The sequence below is a fragment of the Triticum aestivum genome, chromosome 4A (assembly GCF_018294505.1).
Source record: "Triticum aestivum cultivar Chinese Spring chromosome 4A, IWGSC CS RefSeq v2.1, whole genome shotgun sequence".
NCBI classification, from domain to species: Eukaryota; Viridiplantae; Streptophyta; class Magnoliopsida; order Poales; family Poaceae; genus Triticum; species Triticum aestivum.
Genome location: NC_057803.1, coordinates 675895176 through 675904144, shown reverse-complemented (window position 1 = coordinate 675904144; position 8969 = coordinate 675895176).

Sequence of the window (8969 nt, the reverse complement as noted above, 5' to 3'; positions counted from 1 at the left end):
ATCATGGTCATCGGGAGGCAACGAAACACGTGGGAGCCAACCGGCTGGGTCGGTACAGAATGCATGGTTGTGTTCATCAGGAGGGCTTGGATGGAACATGTGATGGAAACAAGGCCTGACGTACCGCAGAACGGAGGAAACGGACCTCCTAGGGTCGAAATGGGGGTCCTGTTGATCGGGAGGGGTGTGGCGTACCGCAAAACGGAGGAAACGGACCTCCTATGGTCGAAACGGGGGTCCTGTTGATCGGGAGGGGTGTGGCGTACCGCAAAATGGAGGAAACGGACCTCCTACGGTCGAAACGAGGGTCCTGTTGATCAGGAGGGGTGTGGTGTACCGCAAAATTGACGAAACGGACTTGTGTTGGAGCGCTACGGTCGAAACGGGGGTCCTGTTCATCAGGAGGGGTGTGGCATACCGCAAAACGGGACTCCACGGGATACTATTCATCTCCACCGTCGACCTCCTCCAGCCTCCACGGGCTACCGTCGACCTCCTCCAGCCTCCACGGGCTCCTGTTCATCCAGCCTTCACCGTGCGCTACTCCATCGGCTATTGTTCAACCACCCCTCCACGGGCACCCCTCCACCGTCTATTGTTCATCCAGCCCTCCATACCACGGGGTCCTGTTCAACCACCCCTCCACGGGGACCCCTCCACTCTCTACTGTTCATCCAGCCCTCCACGGGGTCCTGTTCATCCAGAGGCAATGCCACCGCTCGCTGTTCATCCAAACCCCCCGCAACGCTCACTGTTCATCTAATCGATCGGCTTCAGTTAGCAGCAGTAGCGAAGGAATCGCTTGATCGGGTTTAGTTAGCAGCCATCGATCGATCGCTCGGGTTCAGTAACGGGTAGCCTGCAGTGCAATCGCTCGGGTTTAGTTAGAGCCCAATGCCTCGCTCGGGTTCAGTTAGAGCCAACGCCTTGCACACACGCGCATACCTTACAAGAGAAACGTGCATCGCTCGGCCCCCGACCTCCCACCGTAACCGGGAACTCCCCGAAATTTTCCTCCCCCTCGCTTCTACCATGGTTTTTTCCCATCATGGACGGCCCAAAGAATGTCATGCAGCTGCATCTCCGGCCCGCCAAGGAAGAAAAGCCCATTTTTATCATGATTTTTTTTCATAGAAGTAGGAGCCCACCACATCTATGACGATACCGGGTTTTGTCACAATTATCGTCATAGAAGTGTCATATGTATGACAATTTTTTTTCATTCGGCCCAGAATGTCACGAATGTGTCTTTTTTTTTGTAGCGTATGCTTTCATTGTCAACATAACAACCAAGAGTTCCCAATATCTTCCATACTACATGTGACACCCCCGATTCAATCATACACTAATCATACACGCAAATGTGTACGATCAAGATCAGGGACTCACGGGAAGATATCACAACACAACTCTAGACACAAATTAAAAATAATACAAGCTTTAAATTACAAGCCATGGGCCTCGAGGGCTCGAATACATAAGATCGAAAACACAAGAGTCAGTGGAAGCATCAATATCTGAGTACAGACATAAGTTAGACAAGTTTGCCTTAAGAAGGCTAGCATAAAAACATCTACGATCGAAAAGGCAAAGCCTCCTGCCTGGGAGCCTCCTAACTACTCCTGGTCGTCAGCGTCTCCACGTAGTAGTAGGCACCGGCGGTGGCATCTGGCTCCTAGGCTCTGACATCTAGTTGCATCAACCAGAAATAAAAGGAAAGGGGGAAAAGGGAGAGGAAAGAAACCATGAGTACTCATCCAAAGTACTCGCAAGCAAGGATCTACACTACATATGCAACATTATCAAAGGAAGGCTGTATATGTGGACTGGGCTGCAGAAATGCTAGAATAGAGAGAAAGCCTAGTCCTATCAAAGACTAGCATCTTCTGGAAAGCACCGTCTTGTAGCAAACAGGAGGGAGTAGAGTAGCATAAAGTAAAGTAGTAGTAGTGTTATCAACCTCGGCCAGAGATACTTTCTCGACTCCCTATGAGAAAGAGATCCCAGAGCCGTACTATTCATTTCTCATCACAATCCAATTCTCATCACAAGTATCCAGTTCTAGTTTTATCGATCGGGATACAACTCCAAGTGTCCGTTACCGTAGGACAGGCTATCGATAGATGTTTTCTTCCTTGCAGGGGTGCACCAACTTACCCACCACGCTCGATTAACTCCGGCCGGACACACTTTCCTGGGTCATGCCTGGCCTCGGCCAAACAATACGCCGCAACCCGACCTAGGCTTAATAGAGGTCAAGCACGCCAGACTAAACCTGTGCCCCAGGGGTCATGGGACATCTCCCGGGGAACTCCTGCACGTTGCGTACGCGGCCGGTGAGCAGACCTAGCTACCTCCTTCAAAAAGGCAGGTGCTTATGTAGTCCAACCCGACGCGCGCCGCTTAGTCACTGATGTCTATTAAGCTTCGGCTGATGCATACAATGCAGAACGCACATACTATGCCCACGTGATGGTTAGTGCTATCAGGCCAGACGCCCCTTGAATCAAATGTCCACATCGTAGTGGATTAGGAACGCGCAGTAACAAGCGGAGACTCACCAAAGATGTGACCCCTATTGCCCCATCTCGAGGACTTGTGACAAGGGCTAGGAATGCGTGGCCACGCCTTGTAATTATCTTGCGGGCACCCTCCAGGTCAACCCGTCTCCACATCACTCGCGGGTACCCCACAGGGTCGACCCGCCTTTCCAAGTAGCATTTGTAAAGTTCAAGTACCCGTGTGTCCAAACATCAAGGGGAAAACCCGAGGAATCACCCCCGGTGAATTCCACTCGATGTAATCATCAAGGTGAATGTAAGAGGGACCACCCTCGAGGTCCACACTTGAGGGGTTGCACGACAGAGTCGTATCGAAAGTGGTTAAAGAGGAAATCACCCTCGTTTACCACGACCGAATAGCTACACTACAGGTTTAACATCAGAAGTGCTGATGAGGTCTCACCCTCGGTACTCGATAGAAACCCAGTAGTGTCGAGCAACTAAGGGGAAGTGATGTGCGGTGTCGGGGCCTGGTCTTTGATCCTGTTGATTGGGTCTTCGATGATGAAGCAGGGGCAACAAGGACAAGGTGGGGGGGGGGGGTCACTGATGGATCACTAAGCAACCTACACTACTAGGAAAAGGCCTGCTAGTGGCGCACCAGTTTTGCCTACTAATGGCGCACTACTGGTGCGCCACTAGCACCACGCCATTAGAATTAAATACTAATGGCGCACCCCTGGTGCGCCATTAGTATCTGGTATACTAATGGCACACCACGCAGTGCGCCATTAGTATAGCCCACCGTGCGCCATTAGTATGCCTCCTAGGGGGCCATATTTACCCATGTGCTTTCGCATACTAATGGCGCACTAGGGGGTGATGCGCGATTAGTGTCCTTTCTGCAGTGCGCCATTAGTGTGCTGAGTGGTGCGCCATTAGTATGAATATTAGGGATTTTTTTCTTTTCTGATATTTGCACAGGTTACAAAACATATTACTGCACATAATATAGAGAGCACAACATATAAATAGCAGATTTATCAAATACAATAGAAGATTAGCCTCCGAATACAATTCATCATATTAGTCTCCGAATTTCAAATACCGAAAAAAGTTATAACATGACAAGTCTCGAAACCACGAGTAGCGAGTTTGTCTTCACATTACAAGTCGATATCGATCTAAACTACCATCACATAGAAGAGAGCTGTGGTCATCACGATGAGCATAATCGCGATGAAGCTGGTCTTCATCCGGTTCCTCCAACGCTCCCTCCTCTCTCACGCTAGATAGCGCGTGTATCTAACTTCCACCTCCACCCTAGTGGTGTACCCTTTGTAACTGTTACCGCTAAAACGATAAACCTATCTCCGACACTCCTCCAAGTCATCGTAGACCCCGGGAACCTTACCTTTGTACACGACATACGACGACATCTCTATGCACTAGCCAAACAAAATGTTAGTAACAATTCATAGACAATACATAAGCACTATACACTAGTAGAAAAGGGGGGATTTGTCCCGGTTCGTAAGGGCCTTTAGTCCCGGTTCATGAACCGGGACTAATAGGTCATTACTAATACCTCCCCCCTTTAGTCCCGGTTCTAACACGAACCGGGACAGATGGGCCTCCACGTGGCTGGTGCGCCGAGCCCAGGCAGGGGGGCCTTTGGTCCCGGTTGGTGGCACCAACCGGGACCAAAAGGCATCCATGCGTCAGCATTCCAGTGGCTGGGGTTTTTGTTTTTTTTTTGAAAAGGGGGAGGGGTTTGGGGGTTTTGGGGGGTTAATTTAGGTGTTTCATATATTGTGTTAGCTAGCTAATTAATAGAGAGAAGCGTCCTCTCTTATGTTCGTGCTTGGTCGACGCTACGTACTATACATAGAGAGGCCCTCGACACGCTAGCTAGTAAGAAAATGAAGGGAACCTTTAAGTACAGAAGTTTGTCATGCATAACGAGAGAAGTGATCGATCGACCTCTCCTTCTCCGAGAGATTGGTCGAACAACAAGTTTTCGTATTATCTATCCGACGCTACTGGCTACATACATATACAATATGTAAGATCTCTTAATTACAATCCCCTAGCAATTGAAATCAACTTCATATTCTCCGGCTTTATTGATGACGTGGTCAAGAAAGAATCCCGCCAATTCCTCTTGAATTGCTTTCATGCGATCTGGTTCTAGGAGTTCATTCCACATCTGCCACATCTAATTTGAAGAAGGGGGTTAATTAATACATATATATATATATATGAATGAAACTCAACAGAAATGATGGTGTAATAAAATGAAATTGTGAATATTATTGCTTACGCACTTCATATTGCCTTTTAGAGTAGCCCCGCTTATTTTTCAAAGTTGCGTTGTACATGAACTTGCACACGTAGTATCCATAGAAATCATTCACTTGTTCCTGCCACAAGCACTTTACGAGAAATAGAGGTCAATCAAACTGATAATGAAGCATTATAAATGGCATTTATGAAAGTATAGCTATAGAATCAACAGGAGATGCGCGCAACTAGCTAGCCAGTAGTACTTACTTTCGGGTATGTATATCGCAGCTCCTTCGGCAGTCCCGGAGCTTTTGCGGTGAACTGTTTCCAAACCCTGCAAGACAAAAAATAATTATTATTACTTGAGATATCAGGAAATGAACAAAAAGTTGCCGATATGGTGCGGTAATGATCGATTGAACTTACTTGTTGAGCATTTAGTCATGTCCGCATAGGTTTCAGGATCTTTTCGTCTCAAGTCTAAGACGGTTACTAGTCCCCGCTCAAGCTTAATCTCCAGAAGAACATAGTGGAAGCTGCACACGCATGCATAACTCATCAATTACATTACTATAACCTCGCTTGAGTAATAAGGGAAACCGAATATGCACACGATAGTAACACTCACTCGAAGTTGTAAGGAAAGAGTATGGTATCTTTGTTTTGATTTTTGATCAACGATTGTAGCAAGTTGGCCTCAGCCTCGTCGGCGTGCTGTTTAACCTGAATATCATCTATGATATTTGTGTTAATGAACCCAATATCATAAATTTCTTGTTTTCTGCACTCGATGATCTTCAATCTGCATAATATATTGAGGATAATTAATTATAAATACATGCAATGAAAGAGCCGAGCTATATATAGAGACTTAATGACAGAAATAATACTTATAGGCAGTAGCAAAAGACCGTTAATTTATCGAGGGCCTTTTGATTGAAGAACGCGAAGAACTCCTCAAATGGAACACACAACAGATCAATTCCAACGAGGTCGTGCTCCTCTTTAATGTTCAGATACAAACTATTCGTCCCCCCAGACTCTCTGTAGGTTTTCATGTACCAATTATGGAATCTTCGCATCATCGTTGTTAGAGATTTTTCATCTTTGACGAGAGGCTTCCCGTACTCGTATCTATGTTCGTCCACCTCCATGAAATCAGGAAGTTGATCGTCAGGCAGGTAATCTTGTAGATTGCCATAACCGGCCACCATCCCCGGAGCATTAGCGACGATGTTGCCGCTAGACACATTGAGCGGGGGGCACGATTGGTTTGCTTGTTCGCCGAGCTGGTCAACTTTTTTTGCAGCTGCTCGTTCTTTTGACCTTTGATGTTTGACAGTACTTCCCGACCGCTCCGCTTGGAGATATGTCTGTTCAGTAATGCGCTCATAGTTGTTTCTCGGCAGAGACTTTGCTGGTTTCCTCAGGGCATCGAGTGCGCTTTGCTTTCACCGGATCTACCTTCTCCTCCGGAGGTGGATGTCTCTTTGCTTTCAACCCTTCAAAGAAGTCGTCCACTTCGGCCTGCACGATCTTCGCATTTTCCTCCTTGGTCCTCTCGTACGGTAACTTCTCTAGAGGCTTAAGAGAAGGACCATATCTGTATTGCCTCCCGCCTCTGCTGGCTGTACTGCTAGACACCAGAGCAGACAAAGAGGCTGCAGCGTCTGTCTTCTTTCGTGCTTGCTTATGAGGCGGAGGAGAAGGACTACGATGCGCCGGAGCAACCGGGGTGGCGGCGGGTCTCTTCCGCCCTTGTTGGCGTGGCGGAGAAGGAGGAGGCTGCTGGCTGCTTGGGCGCGCCGGCGCAGGCGGAGAAGGAGGCGGAGTGCCGCCACACGCCGGAGAAGGAGGCCCAGTGCCTTGATCGTCACTCGCCGAAGGAGGAGGCGGTGGAGGAGGCGGAGTGCCCTGACTCACCGGAGGAGGAGGAGGAGGCGGAGGCGTCCAGTTCAGAAGGTTGATGAGCTCCTTCCGCCATAGGCATGGAGTCTTCAGAGCAGAACCCAGCCGAGTCTCCCCTTCACTGGTAGGGTGGTCAAGCAGGAGGTCCTCAAATCCCTCCGTTATTTCATCCACCATCACCCTAGCATATCCTTCTAGAATCGGCCGACAGTGAAAAGTTGCGCCAAGTTCAGTAGGATAAATAGAGCCAACAGCCGCCTTGACCTTCAAATTTATCCATTGCGTCATAATGTGGCAATTTTGAGACTCCATGATAGCATCCATGGGATAGCTGGCAGGAGCCGTCAAGACATTCTCCAGCAGAAGCAGCTCAGTGGAAGCCACGCTTCTTCTCTGCTGAGATGGCGGGGTAGCTTCGGGGGAAGCTGCGGCAGGTCGTTTGCTGCGATCAGCTGCTTCTCGTTCCTCTTCTCGTTCCTCTAGCCCCATTACCCTTTCGTGCAGCGCCTGCAGTTGGCCCTGCTCCAATTTCTTCCTCCTCTCATGGGTTTTGTAACCCACTACGTCCGGAAAACCAACCTTCCACGAAATGGAGCCTGGCATGCCTCGTGTCCGTCCAGGTGCTCAGATTCCCGAGGGCCATTGTGAGCTCGTCCTTCTCCCTGTCTGGAATGAATGTCCCTTTCTGCACTGCATCGATATAGTGCCGAAGCTTGGTGACTGGTATTTTCAGTTGCTCGTCCGTCCAACGACACTTCCCTAATACAGGGTCCAAGGTTCCGCCAGCCCCGAAGAACCAAGTCCGGCAATGGTCTGGCCAGTTCATTGTCTCTGGTTCGATCCCTTTATCAAGCAGATCATTCTCAGCCTTGGACCACTTAGGCCGGGCTTTGTGGTAGCCACCTGACCCCGTGCGATGGTGAAACTGCTTCTTCGCAGCATTTTGCTTTTTTGTCGCTGACATCTTCTTACTCTTTTCCGATGTCTTGTGGGCCACAAATGCGGGCCAGTGATCTTTGATCTTCTCATATTTGTTGAGGAATTCTGGTGTCTCTTCTTTGTCGACAAACTTGTTCAGCTCTTTCCTCCACCTCCTGAATAGGGTTTCCATCTTCTTAAGAGCACAAGACTTGATTAATTGCTCTTTAACTGGCTTCTCCGGACCCTCCTCAGGCGGTAGGGTGAAATTTGCCTTCAGCTGAGTCCAAAGATCATTTTTCTGCATATCATTGACATAAGACACCTCAGGGTCTTCCTCCTTAGGCTTATACCATTGCTGGATGCTAATTGGGATCTTGTCCCTAACAAGAACCCCGCACTGAGCAGAAAATGCGTTCTTTGTCCGGATGGGTTCAATCGGTTCGCCGTCGGGCGCGATTGCTGTGATCTCAAACTTTCATCCGAGCTCAACTTTTTCTTCGGGCCTCATCTCCATACCGAAGTTGTGCTTGATCTGGAGGGCTAGAAAAAGGAAGAAAGATGAGTGTTAATTAATATGTGTACATATACCAAAACAATGGATGCATCAATTAACTAGTCAGCACGGGCTTAACTAATATATATATACCTGGCCGGACTCGGTTCGGTCACCGGAGCAGTCAGCACAGTATCCTTCTTGTACCTCCATTATGTCACCGGAGCCATCATGAACATAGCCCTCTTCTTGTATCGGCATTAATGGACCAGAGCCATCATGAACATAGCCCTCTTCTTCACCCAGTCCTTCCAGCTGACCATCGGTGTCGTTGAGAAATGACGCAACTTCATCACTTCCTTGTGCGATTATGTCCCCCAACATCGCTTCTGTTTCTTCGTCTCGGGAGTGCTCCATAGTTTCTGCAAATATTTACAACATGTCAAGTATTATTCAAACATGGTACAGATGGATATATATTAGTGGCTAACGTAGAACTAGCTAGCTAATCACAATAAGGAATCATGTTGGTGGCCTCGACACTGCTTCTCTAGGGTTTGGGGTGGCCTCGACACAACGCTTCAAGGGTTTGGGGTGGCCTCGACGACAACGCTCTTTTAACTTGGTAAATTTGGGTGGCCTAGAGAGAGTTTGTCGGGTAGGGGCATGGCGGGAGGGGGTAGGATACCAACATCGTTTTTTCTCTAGGGTTTGGGTGTCCTCGAGATTTTTGGTCGAGCGAGAGGCCCGAGGGGGGTGCTGCCGTGGTATAAGTTATCACGGTCGAGAGGGGGTATATATATCGACCGCCCCTCATGTCGAAGTTATCCGGGAGGGGGTTATATCGACAACGACGCGAC